Source organism: Nerophis lumbriciformis, linkage group LG01 (genome assembly GCF_033978685.3).
Source record: "Nerophis lumbriciformis linkage group LG01, RoL_Nlum_v2.1, whole genome shotgun sequence".
NCBI lineage: Eukaryota > Metazoa > Chordata > Actinopteri > Syngnathiformes > Syngnathidae > Nerophis > Nerophis lumbriciformis.
The window spans coordinates 56,230,121-56,257,500 of NC_084548.2; the positions used below are offsets into that span (position 1 = coordinate 56,230,121).

Below are 27,380 nucleotides of genomic sequence, written 5' to 3' on the forward strand. Positions count from 1 at the left end.
CTAACTTTCTTCCTTCCCATGGTTGGAAAACAAAGTTATGTCCATCTGAAACTATAAGCCAGGGGTGTGAAACTCAAATACAGAGTGGGCCAAAATTTAAAACTGAACAAAGCCGTGGGCCAAGGTTGAACAAATTAACCTTTTAATAGGGACCCAAACAAGTTTTACATTGAATATTGAACAAGCAAGGCTTATATAACTTTATAGTGACATGCAAAATCGAGTTTCAAATAATAATAATAATAATTAAAAAATATCAATTGCATATCAAATAAAATTTAAATAAAAATTGAATGCCTCTTTTCTATTTGCAGCCTTCTGAGGTAAATATCAAAATAAACTTTTTCCACAGGCTAATAATAAATTTGAAAATAAAATAATAATGAATGAATCAAACAATCAAGCCTTGAAGTAGCAAGAGAAAGTGCATGAATAAAACGTTAATTATTGCTCAGTTTGCTACACTGATTTGCTTTAACACTGAATATGGAACAAGCAACGCTTATATAACTTAATAGTTCAAAATCAACTTTCAAAAAACAAACGAAAAAACATCAATGGTATATTAAATAAAATTTAAATAAAAAATTGAATGCCTATTTTCTATTTGCAGCGTTCTGAGGTAAATATCACAATTAACTTGGTGGGCGGGGTCGGGGTGGGGGGGGGGGCGGTGTTTGGTGGTAGCGGGGGTGTATATTGTAGCGTCCCGGAAGAGTTAGTGCTGCAAGGGGTTCTGGGTATTTGTTCTGTTGTGTTTATGTTGTGTTACGGTGCGGATGTTCTCCCGAAATTTGTTTGTCATTCTTGTTTGGTGTGGGTTCACAGTTTGGCGCATATTTGTAACAGTGTTAAAGTTGTTTATACGGCCACCCTCAGTGTGACCTGTATGGCTGTTGATCAAGTATGCCTTGCATTCACTTATGTGTGTGTAAAAGCCGCATATATTATGTGACTGGGCCGGCACGCTGTTTGTAGAGGTTGTAGAGGACGTTGAAGGCAGTTCCTTTAAGGCACGCCCCCAATAATGTTGTCCGGATGGAAATCGGGAGAAATTCGGGAGAATGGTTGCCCTGGGAGATTTTTCGGAAGGGGCACTGAAATTCGGGAGTCTCTCGGGAGGGTTGGCAAGTATGAGTGTTAGCAGTGAGTGCGGTGTTATACAGCAGCGGGCCAGCTCTAATGCTAATTTGATATCGCCTCAAGGGCCAAATGAAATTGCACGGCGGGCCAAATTTGGCCCGCGGGCCAGAGTTTGACACCCATGCTATAAGCCAACACTAGCGTGTAAGACCAGATGTTTGGGGGTTCACTGTGACATTTGCTATGCTAACTAATGGCGAGAATGCTTGTAACTCTAGTTTCTGCTTGTAACTTAAAGCATATTAATTTGCTTAGAGACAGCTCTTCAAAACACTATTAAGCTGGGGCACTCTTAAAGGGGTCATATTATGATTTTTTTTAAATCTACATTTATAACACTTCCTTGTGGTCTACAACACATGTAATGGTGGTTCTTTGGTCAAAATTTTAAATCAATTACGTTTTACAGACCACCTTCAAGCCGCTTTCTGATGCGCCGCCAGGATGCGCCGTTTTGTGGGCGGTCTTAATAACGTGCCTCCACTTTGACTGCATCTTCTCCCCGTTGTAGTTTTTAGCTCTTCCATACCAAGTCTACTGATAGACTTAAGTTTGAACTATACGCTACACATGCATCCTACTGCGGAGGATGCATGTGTAACCCAGCTCCCCCTGCCTTTATCTAATTTTTGCACGGGGATGCACATATCTACCTTATTAAGATATCCCTAGACGTCACAGGTCCGACAACGTCACAGGACAGAGCAAATTCCAAACAGCTTGTTTTTAAGGAAGTATAAAGGAAGGCAATATTATTTTATAAATATCTCTGCATTACTGATTTCAAATTTCTGGGATTTATGCAGATCTCAAATACACAAAAGTAGGTACCAATAAGTAAGAAAAGTTGGTTTTGCGTAATAATAATAATAATAACTGGGATTTATATAGCGCTTTTCTAAGTACCCAAAGTCGCTTTACATGTAGAACCCATCATTCATTCACACCTGGTGGTGGTAAGCTACTTTCATAGCCACAGCTGCCCTGGGGTAGACTGACGGAAGCGTGACTGCAATTTGCGCCAACGGCCCCTGCGACCACAACCTATCATTCATCATTCAATTCACCGGTGTGAGTGGCACCGGTGGCAAAGGGTGAAGTGTCCCGCCCAAGGACACAACGGCAGCGATTTTTGGATGGTAAGAGGCGGGGAGCGAACCTGCAACCCTCAGGTTTCTGGCACGGTTGCTCTACCCACTACGCCATGCCGCCCCAATAACGTAATAGGTCAACTTTGGTGACCACCTACTCAGTGGCTTTGTGGTTAGAGTGTCCGCCCTGAGATCGGTAGGTCGGTAGGTCGTGAGTTCAAACCCTGGCCGAGTCATACCAAAGACTATAAAAATTGGACCCATTACCTCCCTGCTTGGCACTCAGCATCAAGGGTTGGAATTGGGGGTTAAATCATCAAAATGTTTCCCGAGCGCTCACCTCCCAGGGGGTGAACGAGGGGATGGGTCAAATGCAGAGGACACCCAGAGTGTGACAATCATTGGTACTTTAACTTTTAACTTTAACTTTGTTAAAGTCTCTTTTCTGTACATATGTGTGTCCATTATAATAGTTGTATTGAAAATCTGCTCAATTTGGATTAATAATGTATCAGTAGTCTAGTCATAGTTCAAGTGGTAGAGTTTGTTTCTCAAGATTAGTTGTTCGATCTTATAATAAAAATACATTTTAATTATAAATGCCTTGCAATAACACAGGACACTGTGCAGTAAAAAAAACTAAAATGGTAAATGGGTTGTACTTGTATAGCGCTTTTCTACCCCTCTAAGGAACTCAAAGCGCTTTGACACAATTTCCACATTCACCCATTCACACACACAAATTCACACATTCACACACTGATGGCGGGAGCTGCCATGCACGGCGCTAACCAGGACCCATCCGGAGCAAGGGTGAAGTGTCTTGCTCAAGGACACAACGGACGTGACTAGGATGGTAGAAGGTGGGGATTGAACCAGTAACCCTCAGATTGCTGGCACGGCCACTCTCCCAACTTCGCCACGCCGTCCCCACTACATGAAATAAAATCTTCATGACCATGTCAAAGTATCCTTCAGCAAGATACTGAATCCTGAGTGGCTCCTGATGCTGCGTCAAAAGTAGATGAAGGAGCTGACATTATCAAAGAGCTTTGAGTAGCCTACCTTGATGGTAGAAACGTGAAAGCCCATTTACCATTCATGTAAAATGTGTGCATGTGTGCTTCTTCCCACTTCTTTTCGAACATGTTGAAAAAATAAACTAGAAATTGGGATGTATGATGTTGTCATTGTATGCATGTTCAAAATAAACTCAAACCATAAACCATTATAATATTTAAGAAAACATTTAGCAATGCAAAATCATGGGGACAAGGCTGGAGTAAAATGCGAGGTTTATTAATGGTATTGAGGAGGCTGGGCAGCATATTTCTATCGCTCTCTAATTAACACTGTCAGAAATGCAGTGCCAAGCTTTGCTGCGCCATAATTAACTCTGTCAAGAGACACTGTCCCACTAAGGACCTGATCACATGAAGCTGACATTGGGGTGACAGGTGTGGTATACACATCAAACTTTTTCCTACCTGTCAGTCAGGACACGCACACCTGCAATTCAAAGTCTGAAGAGGTTCTAATATACATGTGTGATAGACAGGCCATGGCTCATGATAATCCATTCCTGAAGGCAAATATAAAGTAATTTATGCATACTGGCATCTCCCAGAGGAAACGGATGATTCGCTTTTAATGAGCGACGTAGGAAAATAGGGATAATCCCGGTTTTAGCAATACGAACCGCAGCAACCACCAATTTGATGTGGTTTTATGAAGACAGGAAAGTCATCTGGTTTCAATCAAGAAACTATTAAATCAAGCTTTTTTGTTTTTTGGCAATGTATTGGCTTGCAGAAAGCAACACATAGCATGTAATATCTTTATGGCCGAAACTGAACAAAAGGCCATTTGATGTCTTTGCGAAAAGCACATAATTTCAGAGAGAATGAGTTGAAATCCTGACCCGCAGCCACCGTCCTTCTTTAGCAAGTAATTGGCCTTTCCAGCTCACTTTTCAGTCCTCTGCCGTTGCTTTCGTGACCATTATAGCACATCAAGCCATGGATGAAGAGGTCCTCACTATAGCAGCTCTCTATTCAAACGGCAATGATTGTGCTCCAGGGCAGACATAAAATTGTGTTTGGATTTTTGTAGTGGAGTGCTTGTAATGAGGCAGAGAGAAAAGCATGCACACAATTGTAGTGAAAGGATGAACTTCATTGCCCTTCTAATACATATGTATGTTTAAAGCCAGAAGCAGGATATTTATTATATTTTGCACTGAGCTATATAATAGTAGAATGGAATGGATTATTAAGTATTAAGTATTTGGCCACCCATCCAAATGATCAGAATCAGGTGTCCTAATCACTTGGCCCAGCCACAGGTGTATAAATCAAGCACTTAGGCATGGAGACTGTTTCTACAAACATTTGTGAAAGAATAGGCCACACTCAGGAGCTCAGTGATTTCCAGTGTGGAACTGTCATAGGATGCCACCTGTGCAGCAAATCCAGTTGTGAAATTTCCTCTCTCCTAATTATTCCAAAGTCAACTGTTGGCTTTATTATAAGAAAATGGAAAAGCTTGGGAACAACAGCAACTCAGCCACAAAGTGGTAGGCCACGTAAACTGACAGAGCGGTCAGCGGGGCTGAAGCGCATAGTGCAAAGAGGTCGCCGACTTTCTGTCAGTTGCTACACAGCTCCAAACTTCATGTGACCTTCCAATTAGCCCACGTACAGTACGCAGAGAGCTTCATAGAATGGGTTTCCATGGCCGAGCAGCTGCATCCAAGCCATACTTCACCAAGTCCAATGCAAAGTGTCCGATGCAGTGGTGTAAAGCACGTCGCCACTGGACTCTAGAGCAGCGGAGAGGCGTTCGCTGGAGTGACAAATCACACTTTTCCATCTGGCAATCTGATGGACGAGTCTGGGTTTGGAGGTTGCCAGGGAACGGTACATTTCGGACAGCATTGTGCCAAATGTGAAATTTGGTGGAGGAGGAATTATAGTGTGGGGTTATTTTTCAGGAGTTGGGCTTGGCCCCTTAGTTCCAGTGAAAGGAACTTTGAATGCTCGAGGATACCAAAATATTTTGGACAAATCCATGCTCCCAACCTTGTGGGAACAGTTTGAAGGGAGCCCCTTCCTCTTCCAACATGACTGTGCACCAGTGCACAAAGCAAGGTCCATAAAGACATGGATGACAGAGTCTGGTGTGGATGAACTTGACTGGCCTGCACAGAGTCCTGACCTGAACCCGATAGAACACACTTGGGATGAATTAGAGCGGAGACTGAGAGCCAGGCCTTCTCGACCAACATCAGTGTGTGACCTCACCAGTGCGCTTTTGGAAGAATGGTCGAACATTCCTATAAACACACTCCGCAACCTTGTGGACAGCCTTCCCGGAAGAGTTGAAGCTGTAATAGCTGCAAAAAGTGGACTGACATCATATTGAACCCTATGGGTTAGGAATGGGATGGCACTTCAAGTTCATATGTGAGTCAAGGCAAATGGCCAAATACTTTTGACAATATAGTGTATATAATTGGATGCTGGAATACAAACTACAAATCAAGTCAATTTTATTTATACAGCGCCAATTCACAACAGAAGTTATCTCAAGGCACTTTGCACACGTATGGAACAGGTATACACCAGGCTCTTCAAATTTTAAACAGAACCCACTTAACCCCACATGAGCAAGCACTTGGCGATGGAAGCAGCATGAAATCAATATCAATATTTGTCAATTGAAATGTGTTACTATGAATGTGGTTTTGGATGACTTCAATCATTAGTTTTTTTATTTAAAGTAAAAAAAATAAGTCTTCTCATTTACACTTTAAAAATAGCTGATTTAGCTCATCTCTTGGTTTATTAAGTAAATGATTAAGAGGTTTGTCCTTTGTCTCAATAGTGTACAGTTATGTAGGTCCACATGAATTTAGAAAATACATTTTTTTAGAAAAAAATCAATAAATTAATAAACATGAATTTAGATAAGGTCAGAGTTCATACATGGCCACTATGGAGCTATCAAAAGTATTTGATGCAATCAGTCACAATATCCCTATTTGGGAAAACAATTTGGCAATGTAAAAGAGTGATTTTGAACTGGGTGAGAAGCTGAAAGCAAATGTGAGACCAGGAAATCACACATCCGAGTGCTTATAGATTTGTCTTGTGGTGTACCCCAGGGGTCAGCTCGAGGGCCAAAAATCATTCAATGTATTTATCAATGACATTTGTAAAGCTGCCAAAGCACCTGAAACACCACGGGATTCTGCTCAGAGAAAATCTAAAAGGAAGTAATGAAAACCATGAATAAACTAAAAAAGATGGTTTGATAAAAACAGATTATCCTAGAATTTAAGAAAAAAACTAAACAATTTCATTTGGAAATACAAAAGTAGATAAACAAAAATACTAATAAATGGTGTAGATTTTGACACGGTACAAGGAAATGTAGGTGTGAAAGTAACTACTTGTCTTTGAGTTGGCCCTCTATCATAAGCCATAAGTTATTTAGGACTTTTGTCAGTTTGCACTTGAAGAGACTGAGAAGATCGTAGAAGACGCTTTATCAAGTGCAGTCATTATTATTTTCCTCATATTGGTTTCATTGTCATGATAGATGTATCCATAGCGTCTTTCATTGTAAGAATCATTGTGATGTTTACATTTTCCAAATATGTTGAATTTGACTGAACAATAATAGATAATAGATTGAGCTGGAAACCACATATTTAGCACATACAACATAGAATGGCAAGAAACATATCAATATCAAATAAGGCAAAATAAATTTAGACTCAAAAATCACTCCATACTCTGTATTGTTTGCTGGTGTTAACATTATCTGAATTATTGTATAGAGATATGGGGAAACAATTATGAAAGTGCACCTTATTCACTAGTCATGCAGAAGAAGGGATAATACATAAGGCTGAATACAGGCAAAATACAACTAATGTCCAAAAATGTAGCATTTATTGTACATTTTCAAACTAGTCGCAAAATGTACCATAATTATTTTTGTCCATAAAATAAAATGTGTGTAGCCTTCTCCATACTTTTTTCTCTTACTGTCATTCAAAGCAAATATTGGTTTCATCTGTCAAAAGAATTGGAATAGAGAACATGGGTAGGTTTTTAGGCGTTTCCTGGAAAATGTCTTCAAATCTGGAATTCATGTTCTTAGATAACTTACAGAACTTTCAATGCATGTACATTGATGAATGATAATAGTCCACCTATATTCTGCAGTGTGTATTTTTCAGAAATGTTCAAGACTAATATGGAATCAGGTTGTGGATTCCTATGATACAGGAAAGTCATTTACAGGATGACTGTCCATAGCCATAAACCAGATGAGATTGAGGACCTTGAAAACATAAATCTGCTGCTCCTTTAATGTAAAATGCTGAACGATGATGATTTCTCAGCATCATAAAGTAAAAGACTGGCGATGAAGGCCGCAACAGGGAAAGGCAATGAAGAGGAGAAGCACAGCTGAAAGGCAAGCTCACTGATGAAAGGAGAAGGGAGGGTGGACTGAATGTCCTTGGGTTCTTTTCATCACTGGACTCGCTGTGTGCCTTTTTTTTTTTTTTTTTTAAATTATTATTCAACCTTGGAGCAAGCAACCTTAGATAATAGCGACCAGACTGGGGAGGTTTCTTGTATTTAGAAAATGGTACTTTTACAAAAGTCGATCATTCTCACTCTGACACTTTAAGAGCAGTATCAGTTCAAAAACATTGTGTTTCTACATTTGAATACCGAGATGAGGCAGTGAGGGTAAATGTTTTTTTCTTAGGTGATGTGTGTGGCAACCTTTCAATGTTTTTGTGATCCCCCATGTAGAGGTTTTTGATTATGGCCCAGTCAAAGAGTTCTGCAGCGCGGTCATTGCTCTAAAAGCCCTCAGACACTATCTGTAATCAGATACGAGGATGAGTTCATCCCCATGGGTAGCTCTTCATCCCTTTAAACTTTGACCTTTACAGTCAGCCAAAACATGACCCGACAGGCTGGATTGCACCAGACTGCAGTCATGAGCTCACTGCAATACGAATGAGTGGATTTTCCAGGCAGATTTGGGACATTATCCTATTCAATCAATCCCGTTCTTGGCTTTTTCCCCAGAAGAATGTGCTTTATTCCGTTCCATGATAAACTCGAGGGATGTATATATATTAATTTTTTGTTTTTTTCAAAAGTTAGCACACTGACGAAGCCGTATGTTTAGCTAGAACTGTCCTTTGCTTTGCAGCTGTTATATAACGGCTGCTGTTGCCCATGGCGATATGTTGAGGGAAATGAATGAGTCAGTTACTTTGGTTGCTGGAAGATGTATCAATTATTCAAGTGTAACTTTGTACTGGGTGCCCTCCCATGAGGGCGTCAACAGCAGGTACACAGATTCAAGGATCCGAGGTGAAAGAGCTCTTCGGGCGTTGAACGGTACCATGCAAACGTCTCTAGGTCCTGCACACAGTATGACATTTAGCTACACAAGCCGTTTTATTTTGGACTTGCCATTGTGGGAAAAGTACTGGCACAATTCTAGCAACAGTGGCTCTGTTATGTTGCAGTACAAAGTATTCTCTTGGGTGTTTTTTCTCCTCTTCAGTGTTTTTTTTATGTTTCATTGTGGATACATAATTAGTTCCTGTGTATATTTAGATCAGAATGTCCCGTGTTCCTTGGATATTTTTGTTATTTCACATGTGAATGTCTCACTTTTTCTTCTTTATGCTCACATCTTCACATTTACACATACAATATAAACAGATCACATGCTGTGCCTAGGGCCCCAGCGATTCGTTTGGGGGCTCGGTTGCATGACAAAGCGCATGCAAAATGTCCATTAATGAATAACAGGGCGTTTCATATGAAATTTAAAAGCAAACCTAGTCCTAGCCCCTTCCTGCCCCGTGTTAAGAAAATAATAGCAAAATCCATCCATCCATCTATTTTCTGTACAGTATAGTGAAGTGAATTATATTTATATAGCGCTTTTCTCTAGTGACTCAAAGCGCTTTACATACTGAAAACCATTATCTAAGTTACATTTAAACCAGTGTGGGTGGCACTGGGAGCAGGTGGTTAAAGTGTCTTGCCCAAGGACACAACGGCAGTGACTAGGATGGTGGAAGCGGGGATCAAACCTGGAACCCTCAAGTTGCTGGCACGGCCATTGTACCAACTGAGCAGGAATAATTGCTTTTTATGTTTTGATTATGTTTAATTTGTTGTTTTGGACTAAAAAGACACTGTTGATCAATTTATTTTGCCCAAAATGTGCATTAAATGAAATCCATGTGGAGTCTAATAGTATAAAAATAATTTCCGACAAATTAAAACATGATTAAAGGGGAACATTATCACCAGACCTGTGTAAGCATCAATATATACCTTGATGTTGCAGAAAAAAGACCATATATTTTTTTTAACCGATTTCCGAACTCTAAATGGGTGAATTTTGGCGAATTAAACGCCTTTCTATTATTCGCTCTCGGAGCGATGACGTCACATCGGGAAGCAAGCCGCCATTTTCTCACTTTCGTCGGTGTGTTGTCGGAGGGTGTAACAACACGAACAGGGACGGATTCAAGTTGCACCAGTGGCCCAAAGATGCGAAAGTGGCAAGAAATTGGACGAAATTTGTTCAAAATACGAGGGTGTGGGGAAAGCCGACGAAATGGTCAGTCGTTTGTTGCGCACACTTTACCGACGAAAGCTATGCTACGACAGAGATGGCAAGAATGTGTGGATATCCTGCGACACTCAAAGCAGATGCTGACATCAACTCCAAAACTGGACAGATCAGCTTTCAGAAAAAGAGAGTGGATGAGGGTATGTCTACAAAATATATTAATTGATGAAAACTTTATTTATTACTGTTTTACGTAAATTATTATACATAAACTGTGTTTACCAATAATTTAGCTTAAAAACATTTATTTTTTTCAATCATTCGAGTACATTCGGGTAGTCTTATGTAATGCAGTATTTTGTGTCTATTTAGGTATGGTTAACCTGAGTACTGAAATCGTGGAAAAATATATGTTCTCAGCGTGCCTGAAATGGGCTGTCTGCACTCTCAAAGTGCATGTTGTTGCCAAATGTATTTCATATGCTGTAAACCTAGTTCATAGTTGTTAGTTTCCTTTAATGCCAAACAAACACATACCAATCGTTGGTTAGAAGGCGATCGCCGAATTCGTCCTCGCTTTCTCCCGTGTCGCTGGCTGTCGTGTCGTTTTCGTCGGTTTCGCTTGCATACGGTTCAAACCGATATGGTTCAATAGCTTCAGTTTTTTCTTCAATTTCGTATTCGCTACCTGCCTCCACACTACAACCATCCGTTTCAATACATGCGTAATCTGTTGAATCGCTTAAGCCGCTGAAATCCGAGTCTGAATCCGAGCTAATGTTGCTATAGCTTGCAGTTCTATGAGCCATGTTTGTTTGAGTTGGCATCACTATGTGATGTCACAGGAAAATGGACGGGTGTATATAACGATGGTTAAAATCAGGCACTTTGAAGCTTTTTTTAGGGATATTGCGTGATGGGTAAAATTTTGAAAAAATATTTGAAAAATAAAATAAGCCACTGGGAACTGATTTTTAATGGTTTTAACCCTTCTGAAATTGTGATAATGTTCCCCTTAAAGATGGAAACTGTCGCTGCCATTATGATGTGCTGTGATGTTTTCAAATTACCGTAAGTCTTGAACTATACAAAGTATTTCAATGATTGGACTCTGCGCTTTTGCATGATATACAAGTTACTATGGTAATCTAAGTCACAGCAGCACAGACGAGGCACCAAGCAGTGTGGGCGGGGAGCGTTTCCACAGAGTGTTTCCAGAGCGGCCATGCAGCCTGAAATACGGGTGTCAGAGACAGATGCGGAAGGAGATTTTTACAACAAAGTTCTAAAGCTTAGTGATATATCAGATTGTAGGTGGGTTTTTTTTACCCTTCGCGTTCATATTTCGCTGTTTGTTGCGTTTTTGTTGCGTTTCGCTTGTTTGTAAAATATGTAGATCGAGAGGGGCTGTGACGTTCATGTTATCAATATTCAGTGTTTTATCCATCCATCCATCCATTTTCTACCGCTTATTCCCTTCGGGGTCGCGGGGGGCGCTGGAGCCTATCTCAGCTACAATCGGGCGGAAGGCAGGGTACACCCTGGACGAGTCGCCACCTCATCGCAGGGCCAACACAGATAGACAGACAACATTCACACTCACATTCACACACTAGGGCCAATTTTAGTGTTGCCAATCAACCTATCCCAAGGTGCATGTTTTTGGAGGTGGGAGGAAGCCGGAGTACCCGGAGGGAACCCACGCAGTCACGGGGAGAACATGCAAACTCCACACAGAAAAATCCCGAGCCTGGGATTGAACCCCAGACTACTCAGCACCTTCGTATTGTGAGGCAGACGCACTAACCCCTCTTCCACCGTGCTGTTTTATCGTTCATAGTTAATAATGTAAATCCCACATTCTTTATTTTCATGTACATTCTGGGTAACTCATTCAGTAAAAAAATTCAGTTTTTGTCATATCGTTTTTAGCAATCGATCAGACATTATTGTGAGGTTTTGTATTAGTGTTCCTAAAAATAGATATACCGGCCCCCAGACACATTTTTTTCTTTAAATTTGGCCCCCCCGAGTCAAAAAAATTGCCCAGGCCTGCGATACAGCGATCAAACAATCTACAATATATATCGAACTGAAGAAGAGAAACCCTACAAAAGTACCAGCAATTGTAGCATTGTAGCATTTGTCCACGCATGAGTCCCCCCCCATCTGTACGACAGCATCTTGTAGACTTACCTATACCTCCCTAGGCACTATTTAACCTCCACCCTCTGTGGAAGCATGCAATATTAGTTCACTCTCTGTTGCTGTGTTTTGTTTTAAGTCTAGCATGAAGGCTGTCAGTCTCACCTTGATGTTCTCACTTTGCATAGCGCTGACAGCTGGCGTGCATCATTGAGCATGCAGCATCTGTTTGGACTTGACAACATCAGCCCCTCCTCTGTGCTGCCTGCCTGCAGCTCGGCATGATGGCTGTGCTCAGCAGAGAAGGTGCGTGCGAGGTTGGAGTGCATGTGTGTTCAGTTACAGTGGATTCCTGCATATAAATCGCGATTCAGCTTTCGTGTCCCCGCAAATTTTTTGGCATATTTTTAAAACTTTGTCTCCCAAAATAAAATATTTTTGGGGAATTACCTTACGCCAGTACTTATTTTGGTAACATTTTAGTATGGGGAACATATTCACCATTAATTAGTTGCTTATTGACATGCAAATTAGTAACATATTGGCTCTTGACTAGTCATTATTAAGTACTTATTAATGCCTTATTCTGCATGTTCCCTTTAATACCACTTAATGAATATGGTCTGTTCTTACATAACAAAACTACAATAACCCTAACTCTAACCCTTAAGTCTTTGTTACTTAGAATATGTTCCCCTAGTGTCCAAATAACTCTAAATTAAGTGTTTGTTACTTAGAATATGTTCCCCATACCATTAATTTCTAAATATGTGACAATAAAGCCAAAAATGCCAAGCGTAATAGACTGGACTCCCCCGGTAGGCATCCCGGCCTACAGTCAACTTGATCACAATCCGCCCTAAAAACTTCCCTGCAAGGTAAACCCATCCATCAATCCATTTTCTACCGCTTGTCCCTTACGGGGTCACGGGGGATGCTGGAGCCTATCTCAGCTGCACACGGGCGGAAGGCGGTGTACACCCTGGACAAGTCGCCATCTCATCGCTTGGCCAACACACATAAACAGACAACATTTACAGGCAAGAGGTACCACTTGAGCCAATTGCATACTTGCCAACCTTGAGACCTCCGATTTCGGGAGGTGGGGGGGTGGGGGGGCGGGGCGGGGGCGTGTTTGGGGTCAAGTATTTCATATATATATATATATATATATATATATATATATATATATATATATATATATATATATATATAAGAAATACTAAGTCAAGTATTTCATATATATATATATATATATATATAAAAGAAATACTTGATTTCAGTGTTCATTTATTTACACATATACACACACATAACACTCATCTACTCATTGTTGAGTTAAGGGTTGAATTGTCCATCCTTGTTCTATTTGTCACTATTTTTCTAACCATGCTGAACACCCTCACTGATGATGCATTGCTGTGTGGCACGCAAAAAGTGCTTTCATCAAATGCACTAGATGGCAGTATTGTACTGTTTAAGAGTGTCACAACATTGCTGTTTACGGCAGACAAACTGCTTTACGGTAGACAAAACGTGACTGCTGTTGTGTGTTGTTGCCGCGCTGGGAGGGCGTTAATGAAACTGCCTAACAATAAACCCACATAATAAACCAAGAACTCGCCCTCGATCATTCTACAGTTATAACATGATTGGGCAGGTACGCTGATTATATAGTGTGCCTGAATTTCGGGAGATTTTCGGGAGAAAATTTGTCCCGGGAGGTTTTCGGGAGAGACGCTGAATTTCGGGAGTCTCCCGGAAAATCCGGGAGGGTTGGCAAGTATGGCCAATTTGTTCGAGAATTTCTCGAAGCTTCAATGCATACTTCGACACAAGACACCACCTGCTGGCCAAATGTATAATTACAAACACGGATGCACTGAATTGCTGCGTCTGTAGTGGCTCTTGGAAATGACAATGAATCACAACAACTGTGTGACAAAATACTTTTATGTGTTATGTACAGCACGGTGATACAGGGGTTAACATGTGTGCCTCACAATACGAAGGTCATGGGCTCGTGCCTGCGTGGGTTCCTTCCGGGTACTCCGGCTTCCTCCCACCTCCAAAACCATGCACCTGGGGATAGGTTGATTGGCAACACTAAATTGGCCCTAGTGTGTGAATGTGAGTGTGAATGTTGTCTGTCTATCTGTGTTGGCCCTGCGATGAGGTGGCGTCTTGTCCAGGGTGTACCCCGCCTTCTGCCCATGTGCAGCTGGGATAGGCTCCAGCACCCCCCGCATTCCCATAAGGGACAAGCGGTAGAAAATGGATGGATGGATATTTATATGTATTGTGTGTTTGTATTTTGCCAACATTGTAGAATCATATGATAGGGCAGGTTATATTATGTTTTTCTGTCACCTTGAGGAAATAGCATTAAGAGGACAATATAATGTAACTTGGACGATGATGTACAGCAGTGGTCCCCAACCACCGGTCCGCGGCCCGGTACCGGTCTGTGGATCGATTAGTACCGGGCCGCACAAGAAATGTAATTTTCATTTTTATTTTTTATTGAATCAACATAAAAAACACAAGATACACTTACAATTAGTGCACCAACCCAAAAAACCTCCCTCCCCCATTTACACTCATTCACACTCATTCGTACAAAAGGGTTGTTTCTTTCTGTTATTAATATTTCTGGTTCCTACATTATATATCAATATAGATCAATACAGTCTGCAGGGATACAGTCTGTAAGCACGCATTATTGTATTTTTTTATGACAAAAAAAAAATACAAAAAATTAAAATTAAATAAATACCATACAACCCCCCCCCCCCCCTTACCACTCAAAGAGCCATTTTTCCCCTTTTCACAAATTAAAGAAAACAATGGGAGCCACAAAACTATTTTGAAATTTAAAATGAAATAACACTGCATATAAAGTTTTTTTTGCTTTGTGCTATGTATAAACAAACTATTATGGGTTACATTTATGAAATCAATGGACGACTGCAGAGAAAATGAAATACAATTTCTGCATGCAACAAAACGTTTTTTAACTCCGAAAAAGACGTCGTGTTGAAGCTTAAGTAAAATACTTAATGTCTATTTAAGTCCTCCTTGTAGTAATGAAAAAACAAAACGCCAAACTTAAATGATCCACTGGCAGAGAACCGAAAATGCCGTCCTCTCTCTGTGCTGTCATCCTTTTACTGGCGCCGTGCAGTCAGCTGCCAACCTGAATAATAAAATGTCTATTTCACTGAACAATTAAAAAATGTGACAAAAAGCTAAATTATAGGAAATTAAAATATGTATCATACTTGGTCAATGTGATTTCTGCTCCTGAACTGCAGCGCACAGCGTCTCCACATCAGGGCTGTATGACGTCACCTTTATCTTCGCACAGGATTGTAAACTCTCATCTGTGAGGCGTGTGCAATGTTTGTTTTTAATAAAGTTAATGTTGGAGAACACCTGCTCACAAACATATGTGGATCCAAAGATCGACAGGACAGTGCATACTTTTTCATGTTCACATAAAAGTCGGGGATAGCGTTCCAAGTTTCGAACACAAGTTTGTCTGGTTTGGGGAGGTTTTCAATATCACACCATTTGTGATACTGAGCAAGAATGGATGGCGTGAAACATCTTCAAGGTCCGCTGTCAGGCGCTTTAACTTGGACACCCACATGTCTTTGTCGGCTATGTCAGCCAGTTCCGTCTCAAGGTCAGGTGGACTCACACCTGGAAATGCTTTCATATTCAACAGGGATGGATCGAGGCTGAGGGGAGTGACAGGGAAGGATAATGTGTTTTTTCCTCTCTGAACTCACTGAATCGTTTCTCAAACGATGTTTGCATTGCAATTAGAGATGTCCGATAATATCGGTCTGCCGATATCATCGGCCGATAAATGCGTTAAAATGTAATATCGGAAATTATCGGTATCGTTTTTTTTATTATCGGTATCGTTTTTTTTATTTTTTATTTTTTATTTTTATTAAATCAACATAAAAAACACAAGATACACTTACAATTAGTGCACCAACCCAAAAAACCTCCCTCCCCCATTTACACTTATTCACACAAAAGGTGTCAAGACGTGGACTATGGTGTGTTTGTTTTCCCGAGATGCAAGTAAAGCTGGACTGGTCATGGCGTGAAGGTAAATACATATTTATTTATAACACTCAAAGGAACAAAAAGCGCGCTCAAGGCGGATGTACAAACTTGACTAACGAAACAAAAAGACTTGCACGTGGGCAAAAAACTGTGAACAATTAAACAAAAACACTAACTGTGGCATTAATAGAAAAAACTTACTTGGACATGGCATGAAGTGCGCAGAGGTAGACAGAGTGTGACAGGGGTATGAATGCGGGATGTCACCAGAACGACAAACTGAAAACAATGAACTTAAATACTATAGACATGATTAACGAAAACAGGTGCGTGACTCAAAACGTGAAACAGGTGCGTGACGTGACAGGTGAAAACTAATGGGTTGCTATGGTGACAAACAAGAGTGCACAATGAGTCCAAACGTGGAACAGGTGAAACTAATGGGTAATCATGGAAACAAGACAAGGGATTGAAAAGCCAGAAACTAAAGAGTCCAATAACTAAACAAAACAAAACATGACTATGGGTTGTTGTACTTGTATAGCGCTTTTCTACCTTCAAGGTACTCAAAGCGCTTTGACACTACTTCCACATTTACCCATTCACACACACATTCACACACTGATGGAGGGAGCTGCCATGCAAGGCGCTAACCAGCACCCATCAGGAGCAAGGGTGAAGTGTCTTGCTCAGGACACAACGGACATGACGAGGTTGGTACTAGGTGGGGATTGAACCAGGGACCCTCGGGTCGCGCACGGCCATAAAACAAAACATGATTACACAGACATGACAAAAGGGTTGTTTCTGTCTGTTATTAATATTATGGTTCCTACATTATATATCAATATATATCAATACAGTCTGCAAGGGATACAGTCCGTAAGCACACATGATTGTGCGTGCTGCTGTTCCACTAATAGTACAAACCTTTAACAGTTAATTTGACTAATTTTCATTAATTACTAGTTTCTATGTAACTGTTTTTATATTGTTTTACTTTTTTTTTTATTCAATAATTTTTTTCAAATGTATTTATCTTATTTTATTTTATTAATTTTTAAAAAAGGTACCTTATCTTCACCATAACTGGTTGTCCAAATTAGGCATAATAATGTGTTAATTCCACGACTGTATATATCGGTTGATATCGGTGTCGGTTGATATCGGTATCGGTAATTAAAGAGTTGGACAATATCGGAATATCGGATATCGGCAAAAAGCCATTATCGGACATCCCTAATTGCAATGACTGCAGAATGTAAATACTCTAAATTCACAATGTGAGCTTTTTTTGAACTCACTCAAACTGGGGAAGTGTGACAGTGTACCTTTCTGTAAATCTCTGGCAAGCACTGTCAACTTGCGCTCGAATGCCAAAACCTCCTCCAACATGTGCAGGGCTGTGTGTCCCTTCCCCTGAAGAGCTGTCATGTCTACCATGAAGTGTAGCTTTTCCAGCCACTCTAGCTGTTCCAACACAGGATATGTGAGCCCTTTGCTGCCCAGAAAGGTTTTCACCTCTTCCAGACACGCGGCAAAGCGTTTCAGCACCTCGCCTCTGGACAGTTACCAGACTTTGTTGTGCAACGGGAGATCAGAATATGTGCTTTCCAGCTCATCCAGTAACGAACGAAACTGACGCCATTTTTTTATTGACAATCTGAATGACAACATTCATTACGTCTGTGCATTCCGGAGGAAATGTTTGAGCACACAGTGCCTCTTGGTGCAGGATGCAGTGAAAAGTCAGCAACTTTCTGTCCAGCGACCTCTGCAGTAAAGCCACAAAGCCCTTGTGCGCTCTTGTCATACCCGGTGCCCCGTCTGTAGCCACTGACACCAGGTGGGCTGTGTTTATTCCTTTGGCTCTTAAACAGTTAAAGTTGTTTATAGGGCCACCCTCAGTGTGACCTGTATGGCTGTTGATCAAGTATGTCTTGCAGTCACTTACGTGTGTCTGCAAAAGCCGCATACAACATGTGACTAGGCCGGCACGCTGTTTGTATAGTGAAAAAGCGGACGCGACGACAGGTTGTAGAGGACGCTAAAGGCAGTGCCATCACGGCACGCCCTTAACATTGTTGTCTGGGAGAATGGTTGCGTATGGTCTGACGTATTTCCTGATAGCCTGATTGTGCCCACCTGTGTCACCCTCCCTCCTGTGTATAAATGTCTCGTCCTCCTTCTGTCCTGTGCCAGAGTGTTTCGTAACTTCTTGTGCGTACCTCAAGCGTTCCTTTGCCACAGTCTTGTCTTCAGCCATAGCCACATTTTTGTGTACCCTTTGATCCACGGGAGATTCTTTGTTTGTAAACTTTGTCAGGTAAGATGAGCTTCCTAGCATCGCCTCCGTTGGAGCGCTTTTTGTTGTATTTGGTAGTTTTTGTTCTTAGCCCCTTTTTCCCTCCATAGCGTTTTGAGTTGTTAATATTTTTGTTAGTTAGTGGTCAGGTTAGATCCGTTTTGGACCCCTCCCCTTGTGAGAATAAATAACCGTTTCAGAAATCCTGCATCTGTGTTTCAGTGCTCTTTCTTCCTTCTTTTCTTCATGTTTTTTTTTTTCCTTTTGTGCACCACCTGTACTGCAAACACCCGGTACACCCGCCAGTCACTCTTGGATATCGGTAACTCGCACCAGATATCTGTTTCGAGCGACTTTCACCACGAGCACAACATCCCAGATGACATAGCGAGAGCACAGGGCTCTCCGTGGTTTGTTGTCGGGTCTGGGAGACGGCGCAGACGGAGGAGGGAGAGGAAGCAGAAGCGTGGCCGCAGGTCCGGCGTCTTGCTCAGGCTTAGGAAACAACCCCACAAGCCACCTCTACCGAGCCTGTTCCTCTCTAATGCCAGATCCCTTGTACAGAAGATGGACGACCTGGAGTTACAACTTGCTGGAAACCGCTATGTTCGGGACTGTTGTGCTATGATTATCACCGAAACCTGGCTTCACCCGGAAATACCCGATACTAGCATGCAGCTAGCCGGACGCACTCTGCTCCGCCGGGACAGAACTAAGGACTCCGGTAAGAGCAGAGGAGGGGGGCTCTGTATCTACGTGCATGAGAACTGGTGCAACAACGGGACAATCACTGAACAGCACTGTTGCCCGGACGTGGAGTACATGTCTGTTAGATGTCGGCCTTTTTTTCTCCCGAGAGAGCTGTCTGTTGTTATCATCACGGCTGTGTATATTCCACCGGACGCCAAAGTAAACACAGCGCTCTCTCTTCTGCTGAACACCGTCAACGAACAGCAGCGGGCCCACCCCGACGGTGTTCATATCATAGCAGGGGATTTTAATAAGGCCAATCTGAAGACTGTACTCCCTAAGTTCTACCAGCATGTGAAGTGTTCTACAAGGGGCAAGAACACCCTGGACCACGTGTATACCAACATAAAGCACGCGTACACCAACATAAAGCACGCGTACAGAGCTACACCCCTCCCCCAGCTTGAACAGTCAGACCATCTTTCCCTCCTGCTCTCTCCTACCTACAACCCCATCAGACGCCAGGCCAGGCCTATCACAAAGACTGTTATGACCTGGCCTGACGATGCACTCCCCAAACTTCAGGACTGCTTCCAACACACAGACTGGGACCTCTTCCAACAACAGGAGCTGGAGACAGCCACAGGAACGGTGCTGGACTACATAAAGTTCTGCATTGGGAATGTGACTGTGGAAAAAACCATCCGGGTTTACCCCAACAAGAAACCCTGGATGACCAGCCAGGTCCGCACACTCCTCAGGGCCCGCGACGCAGCCTTCAGGTCAGGGGACAGGGCACTGTACAGTGTTGCTAGAGCCGACCTGAAGAGAGGGATTAAAAAAGCAAAGGCGGACCACAGGAGGTACATAGAGTCCCATCTGTCCAGCAAAAACTCACGGGAGGTGTGGCGGGGCATTCATGACATCACGAACTTCAGAGGCTGCAATATGACAACTGCGGATCAGAGTGCGACACTGGCAGAGGAGCTTAACTGTTTCTTTGCCCGTTTCGAAACGCCCCAGCGACACTCATCTGCTCCAGCCCTGCCCCCGCCCCCACCGGGCTCCGGCGCCACTCCACTCACTGTACAGGAGCACAGTGTCAGACGAGTGCTCCTGGCTGTGAACCCCAGGAAGGCTACCGGACCAGACGGAGTACCTGGAAAGGTGCTCAGGACGTGCGCCCACCAGCTCGCTCCCCCCCTCACCAGGATCTTCAACCTCTCCCTGGCTCAGGCAGTCATCCCATCCTGCCTGAAGTCATCTACAATAATCCCGGTGCCGAAGAAGTCTCCCATCACCAGCCTGAATGATTACCGACCAGTGGCCCTCACTCCGGTAATCATGAAGTGCTTCGAGCGACTTGTTCTCCAGCACATCAAGGACCATATCCCTCCAGACTTCAACCCCCACCAGTTCGCATACCGGGCGAACAGGTCCACAGAGGACGCCATCGCTGTTGCTCTCCACTCTGCTCTGAACCACCTGGAGCAGCAGCAGAGCTACGTCCGGATGCTCTCTGTGGACTATAGCTCTGCCTTCAATACAATAATCCCGGACAGACTCTGCAATAAACTGGACACTCTTGGCCTCCCCCCTCTCACAAACGCCTGGATAAGGGACTTCCTAACGGACCGACCCCAGAATGTGAGACTTGGCCCGCACCTCTCATCCTCCCGCACGCTGAGCATCGGCTCCCCACAGGGCTGTGTGCTGAGCCCCCTCCTCTACAGCCTTTACACCCATGACTGCAGTCCGGCCCACAGTGACAACCTTACCGTCAAGTTCGCCGACGATACCACAGTGGTCGGGCTCATCTCCAGGGGTGACGAGGCTGCCTACAGAGAGGAGGTCCTGAAGCTGACGGCCTGGTCTTCGGAGAACAACCTTGCTCTCAACACCAGCAAGACCAGAGAGATCATCGTCGACTTCAGGAGGAGCAGCACCGACCCTGCCCCCTCTACATCAACGGCGAGCGTGTAGAGAGGGTCCACACCTTCAGGTACCTTGGAGTCCACATCTCTAATGACTTCTCCTGGACAGTCAACACCACATCAATCATCAAGAAGGCTCAGCAGCGGCTACACTTCCTTAGAGTCCTCGGGAAGTACAACCTGAAGCCTGACCTGCTGCTGACCTTCTACCGCTCGTCCATCGAGAGCCTGCTGACCTACTGTATTACGGTATGGTACGGCAGCTGCACTGCAGCAGACAGGGAGAGGCTGCAAAGAGTGGTCAAGACGGCTCAGAAGATCATCGGCCGCCCTCTCCCCTCTCTGACGGACATCTACACCTCCCGCTGCCTCAACAGAGCCAGTGCCATCATCAAGGACAGCACCCACCCTGGCTCTGACCTGTTCCACCTGCTGCCCTCTGGGAAGCGCTACAGGTGCATTAAAACCAAAACAAACAGGCTAAAGAACAGCTTCTTCCCCAGGGCCATAACCATCCTGAACGGACTGCCCCATTGTCCCTCATAACTGCCTTCTCTTCGGTGCAATAACCCATTCCACCAACCACCCTGTTTTTTTTGTTTTTTTTGTTTCATGTATATATTCATTTCACACCATATTCATTGCACTTCTACATTTTTTATATTTTTATATATTTGCACATTGTTTTTCTAGCATGCACACATCGCACTGTATGGAATGGCCTCAATCTCGTTACCTTGCGTAATGACAATAAAGCTGATTCTGAGAGTCCTATTCTGGTCGTGAGAAGAAAACGAAAAGAAAAAACTTGTCTTCTTGTTTGGATTGTGAATGATAGGCAAAATTCCCCCCCAAAAATGCAGTTCCCCTTTAATGTGGTGTTCCAATTCCTTCAGCATGGACGGACTGATATGCTTCTGACTATTTCAGCTTTTGAGCATCGTATTCGAAAAGACTTGAGGCAGTAATTTCTGCCAAAGGTGCATTAGCAAAGTATTGAGCAAGTCTGTGAATACTTACCGTATGTACGTGGGATTTGTTGATTTTGTATTTTTAATATATTTGCAAACATTTCTATCCATCCATATTGCCATTATGGTGTATTGTGTGCGGAAGTTTGACGACAAAAATGTATGTACCGTATTTTTCGGACTATAAGTCGCAGTTTTTTTCATAGTTTGGCCGGGGGTGCGACTTATACTCAGGAGCGACTTATGTGTGAAATTATTAACACATTACCGTAAAATATCAAAGAATATTATTTAGTTCATTTACGTAAGAGACTAGACGTATACGATTACATCGGATTTAGCGATTAGGAGTGACAGATTGTTTGGTAAACGTGTAGCATGTTCTATATGTCAGTGGTTCTCAAATGGGGGTACGTGTACCCCTGGGGGTACTTGAAGGTATGCCAAGGGGTACGTGAGATTTTTTTTTAAATATTCTAAAAATATCAACAATTCAAAGATCCTTTATAAATATATTTATTGAATAATATTTCAACAAAATATGAATGTAAGTTCATAAACTGAACATCAAATCAAGTAGGCTATTCCATTAATTACCATAAACCCAGAGTTTACCCCATGCCATGATGGTTTGACCCTCACTAAAATGTCTGTCAAAAGAACTGTGAAAAGAAATACCAACAATGCAATATTCAGTGTTGACAGCTAGATTTTTTGTGGACATGTTCCATAAATATTGATGTTAAAGATTTCTTTTTTTGTGAAGAAATGTTTAGAATTAAGTTCATGAATCCAGATGGATCTCTATTACAATCCCCAAAGAGGGCACTTTAAGTTGATGATTACTTCTATGTGTAGAAATCTTTATTTATAATTGAATCACTTGTTTATTTTTCAACAAATTTTTAGTTATTTGTATATCTTTTTTTCCAAATAGTTAAAGAAAGACCACTACAAATGAACAATATTTTTGCACTGTTATACAATTTAATAAATCAGAAACTGATGACAAAGTGCTGTATTTTACTTCTTTATCTCTTTTTTTCAACCAAAAATGCTTTGCTCTGATTAGGGGGTACTTGAATTAAAAAAATGTTCACAGGTGGTACATCACTGAAAAAAGGTTGAGAACCACTGCTATATGTTATAGTTATTTGAATGACTCTTACCATAATATGTTACGTTAACATACCAGGCACGTTCTCAGTTGGTTATTTATGCGTCATATAACGTACACTTATTCAGCCTGTTGTTCACTATTCTTTATTTATTTTAAATTGCCTATCAAATGTCTATTCTTGGTGTTGGGTTTTATCAAATACATTTCCCCGAAAAATGCGACTTATACTCCAGTGCGACTTATATATGTTTTTTTCCTTCTTTATTATGCATTTTCGGCAGGTGCGACTTATACTCCGGTGCGACTTATACTCCGAAAAATACGGTATTCCATTTTGAAATAAGGCTGTAACATGACAAAATTTGGATAAAGAAAAGTGCTGTGAATACTTTCCGGATGCATTGTCGTCCAGACTTTATTGAAAATCAAAAATAGACATTTTTATGGGCATTTCAATTACTTGTGTGTATCACAAAACATAACTCCCGCAAATAGCTGAGATCTACTGTATATGTTCCCGAATTTTCCCCCGGGGATAAATAAAGTATTTCTGATCTGATAAACTAAATGACTCTATATTGACTCTTCTCTGACTTGTTTGTGGAGTGTGCAAACAAATTATTGGAGAGTTGTTTTGACACATTCGACTTTGTCAGACCACTGGCATTTTTGATCTTCATTAATATGCATGCCATGACAATTTTTGTCACACTGTGTTCTGTTTGTGACAGTTTATGCAAATAATGCTTACTCATGGTGTTAATGAGCAACTTTTCTTTCCATGCCACTCACTTCCTGGATTCATGGCCATCAGAACTTTCCCCCATGTTGTTCTCTTCAAAACAAATGCTAAAAAACTTGTTGACAGTAAATTGATGAGACAATTACACAAAAGCAGTCTCCCAGATTTCTCAGAAGTAAACCACAAAGTATTAATTTGCACGTTGCATACATTTAATAAACTCTATAGCTCATACTCTTTTGAGGACATTACTTTTTCAGGAAAGTTTTGAAAAACATGCTCGCATAGTCAAGTGACTCTAAGTCACGGGTGTCAAACTCATTTTAAATCGGTGGCCACATGGAGAAAAATCTACTCCCAAGTGGGCCTGGACTGGTAAAATCACGGCACGATAACTTAAAAATAAAGACAACTTCAGATTGTTTTCTTTGTTAGAAAATTAATGTTGTTGTTTTTACACTTACATGTTGCGGTTAATAGTATTCTATCTTTATTTGTCGTTATTTATACTTTCAGAATAAATTATGTGACAATGTTCATCAGTCAACTCATTGGTGTTAATTTTCAATCTATCAAGATAAAAAAAATAACATCAAAATCAAATTACAGGATGATATTTATGTAGTTTGCTCATTTTCCTCAACTGGTGCACTAACATGTGGTTTATTTTTTTTTTTTTACATATGTAGCATAATCTACAAAGATAAAAATAATTGCTATTGCGACATCTAGTGCACACATTTAGAACGGCAGTTTCTTTTATTCAAAAATTTCGGCTCATTTCTTTACTTAGCGAACTCATCCCGCGGGCCGGACAAAACCTGTTTGCGGGCCTGATGCGGCCCGCGGGCCTTACGTTTGACACCCCTGCTCTAAGTCATCTATTTTCCAAAAAACTAAAATAATGATGATCACCTTCATTATCGCCATACATTTGGTACAAAAAGACAATTGTTTTAGACAAATGGTCACTGAAGAAATATATGGCAACATTTGATGTAATTTGGAGTTTAAAGTGCATTTTTATTTTTGAGATGAGTAACTTTAAGTAAGAGATGACAAGATGGTTATAGGTTATTTATTTTAGACATAATAAACATGTTAACATGTTTATTACACTTGCACAGTTCAACATGTCCAAAAAAGGGAATAAAGAAGCAGATTATATATTTAATCATACGACTTCTCCATTCATGTATTTTATTCATCAGTCATTCACCAGCATGCTGACACGTTTGTTTATATTGTTTTGTCACTGAAAAGTGTACTTCCTTTGTTTAGCTGTAACCATTGTCTAATTAGTATAAAAAGGGATATACAGTGCATCCGGAAGGTATTCACAGCGCTTCACTTTTTCCACGTTTATTCAAAAAATGGAATACATTCATTTTTTGTGTCTTTTCTGTTTACACACTGTGTCTGTTTGTACAAACCGCGTTTCCATATGAGTTGGGAAATTGTGTTAGATGTAAATATAAACGGAATACAATGATTTGCAAATCCTTTTCAACGCATATTCAATTGAATGCACTACAAAGACAAGATATTTGATGTTCAAACTCATAAACTTAATTTTTTTTTTTTGCAAATAATCATTAACTTAGAATTTCATGGCTGCAACACGTGCCAAAGTAGTTGGGAAAGGGCATGTTCACCACTGTGTTACATGGCCTTTCCTTTTAAAAACACTCAGTAAACGTTTGGGAACTGAGGAGACACATTTTTTAAGCTTCTCAGGTGGAATTCTTTCCCATTCTTGCTTGATGTACAGCTTAAGTTGTTCAACAGTCCGGGGGTCTCCGTTGTGGTATTTTAGGCTTCATAATGCGCCACACATTTTCAATAGGGAGACAGGTCTGGACTACAGGCAGGCCAGTCTAGTACCCACACTCTTTTACTATGAAGCCACGTTGATGTAACACGTGGCTTGGCATTGTCTTGCTGAAATAAGCAGGGGTGTCCATGGTAACGTTGCTCGGATGGCAACATATGTTGCTCCAAAACCTGTATGTACCTTTCAGCATTAATGGCGCCTTCACAGATGTGTAAGTTACCCATGTCTTGGGCACCAATACACCCCCATACCATCACAGATGCTGGCTTTTCAACTTTGCGCCAATAACAATCCGGATAGTTCTTTTCCTCTTTGGTCCGGAGGACACGACGTCCACAGTTTCCAAAAACAATTTGAAATGTGGACTCGTCAGACCACAGAACACTTTTCCACTTTGTATCAGTCCATCTTAGATGAGCTCAGGTCCAGCGAAGCCGACGGCGTTTCTGGGTGTTGTTGATAAATGGCTTTCGCCTTGCATAGGAGAGTTTTAACTTGCACTTACAGATGTAGCGACCAACTGTAGTTACTGACAGTGGGTTTCTGAAGTGTTCCTGAGCCCATGTGGTGATATCTTTTACACACTGATGTCGCTTGTTGATGCAGTACAGCCTGAGGGATCGAAGGTCACGAGCTTAGCTGCTTATGTGCGGTGATTTCTCCAGATTCTCTGAAGCCTTTGATGATATTACGGACCGTAGATGGTGAAATCCCTAAATTCCTTGCAATAGCTGGTTGAGAAAGGTTTTTCTTAAACTGTTCAACAATTTGCTCAAGCATTTGTTGACAAAGTGGTGACCCTCGCCCCATCCTTGTTTGTGAATGACTGAGCATTTCATGGAATCTACTTTTATACCCAATCATGGCACCCACCTGTTCCCAATTTGCCTGCTCACCTGTGCGATGTTCCAAATAAGTGTTTGATGAGCATTCCTCAACTTTATCAGTATTTATTGCCACCTTTCCCAACTTCTTTGTCACGTGTTGCTGGCATCAAATTCTAAAGTTAATGATTATTTGCAAAAAAAAAAAAGTTTATCCGTTTGAACATCAAATATGTTGTCTTTGTAGCATATTCAACTAAACATGAGTTGAAAATGATTTGCAAATCATTGTATTCCGTTTATATTTACATCTAACACAATTTTCCAACTCATTTGTAAGTACTCCGTGATTGTGCGCTATTGAACATGCTCCTCTGCTCGTAAACCAGCAATGACACGACGTGACGACGACGGGGGCGCGGGGGCATGGGAGACCGGTACTTTTCAGAGGCGGTATAGTACCGAATATGATTCATCAGTATCACGGTACTATACTAATACCGGTATACTGTACAACCTTACCCGGTAGACATCCCCCACCCCCAAACACACCACTCAAAAAACCCTAATTATGTCTCCTAAAAGCTATTTTGATTAATTGTGTTGTGTAGTTCTACTCACAGGAATATTAACTTAAAAACAAATTTAAAAAAACGATAAATAATGATCATCACACACAGCACCAGAATGTGCGTAGTGACAGCAATCCCATCTGTCTAATTTATTTATTGTTCTGAGCTGAATAACAGAGAATACCGTTTTTCTCTTGCAGCCTTTTTTTTTAGTTTGTGACTAAAAACTCAATGACATTTTCAACGTGTTTCATTATCCATCACTGTGTATTTACGCCTGATTCCACTTTTGGATTG

General features: G+C 41.5%; 1 protein-coding gene across 1 annotated transcript in view; it reads left to right on the top strand.

Moving 5' to 3' along the window:
* The window catches only part of gpr61 (G protein-coupled receptor 61), a 70,190-nt gene that overhangs the window by 10,181 nt on the left and 32,629 nt on the right, over window positions 1-27,380 (top strand). Inside the window, exon 2 of the mRNA XM_061987720.2 lies at window positions 12,197-12,314. The gene's annotated coding sequence lies outside the window, so the exon portion shown is untranslated. The remainder of the gene's footprint in view (window positions 1-12,196; window positions 12,315-27,380) is intronic.